At 33.4% G+C, this 1215-nt stretch overlaps 1 non-coding gene across 1 annotated transcript; it reads right to left on the reverse strand.

Moving 5' to 3' along the window:
• Positions 1–250: 250 nt before the first annotated feature.
• Positions 251–357, reverse strand: LOC144457396 (U6 spliceosomal RNA). Its single transcript, XR_013486699.1, has one exon. It is a non-coding gene; the product is annotated as a U6 spliceosomal RNA (small nuclear RNA).
• Positions 358–1215: the final 858 nt, after the last annotated feature.

Genomic DNA, 1215 nt, shown 5'->3' on the forward strand with positions numbered 1-1215 from the left:
TTTGTAAGTAAAAATTAAAACCAATAAGAACCATCAGAAAGATGAAACAAAATTCAACAGAAGGTCAAAATAAGTGATAGCGATTCGACTTCCATAATTCTTTCTTTGGAGGTGGACAGCATTTTCTGGAGATGTCTTAGATCCTCCCAATGCTGAGAAAGGTTCAGTTTAACAATCATAGTCATTGCATAGCGTGGCTGTTATTGTGTACAAAGTACTCTTGGTTCTGCTCACTTCACTCAGCATCAGAAAAAATATGGAATGCTTCATGAATTTGCATGTCATCCTAGCTCAGGGGCCATGCTAATCTTCTCTGTATCATTCCAATTTTAGAATATGTGCTGCCGAAGAGAGCATGGAACCAAATACTTGTTAATCATTTGAACACACATTGAATATCATTCTACCTAATTAGAGGTACTGTGCTGATTTTTATTTTGAGTAGTTAACCAAAAGTTGAGAAGATAACTGCATTGATTAATTACTTGCTCTATTATAATTAAAACTTGTTTTGAAAGTGTGATTACAGTATGATGGTTTCCTTTTCATAAGTAGTCGAATTCTTAAACTTATTCAGAAAAGAAATCGATTTTCTTTTTTTTTTCATTTTATGGTTCATGAGGTGTGCTAAGAGCACAATAAAACTTTCAGAAAGCTAAACACTTCCAGAGTCAGCTTCTATTATATTCCCACAAAATGCTACTAGTCAGGATTTTATGAAACATCTACACATTTGCCTGAAATGAAGAATCAGGAAGATAAAATAACACTGAAATGACTTTAGGAAGATTCTCAGATCTTTCAGTTTAGGACAGACTGTGGATCAATGAAGCAGCCTTATAATTAAACCAGACACTGCAAAGAAGAGAAAAAACTAGGCATCATGAAAAGGGCCATTGTTTGTACAATGTACCTGCAAATTTAGATAATCTTCAACATTGGTAACATCAGCTTTTGAGTAAAAGAAAATGCTAGAGATAAATAATTAAATTTTACAGATGTCCAAAGCAATGAACAATTTTTTTTTCAATTCATGCACTATTTTTTGGCTTAGCACTCTAGTGTCTTGATTAGATTCTTGATTAGCTCATTAAAGTGAGCTTTTATTTCACAAGTTGTGCATTTCACACCATAATGCCTAGTTTAGCAAATCTTTTCATGGAGTAAAAAATGCATGTGAGGGATGTCCAATGAATGATCCATTGAAATCACCCA

This window comes from Phascolarctos cinereus, unplaced genomic scaffold (assembly GCF_003287225.1).
Source record: "Phascolarctos cinereus isolate Bilbo 61053 unplaced genomic scaffold, phaCin_HiC Scaffold_4;HRSCAF=312, whole genome shotgun sequence".
Classification (NCBI taxonomy): Eukaryota; Metazoa; Chordata; class Mammalia; order Diprotodontia; family Phascolarctidae; genus Phascolarctos; species Phascolarctos cinereus.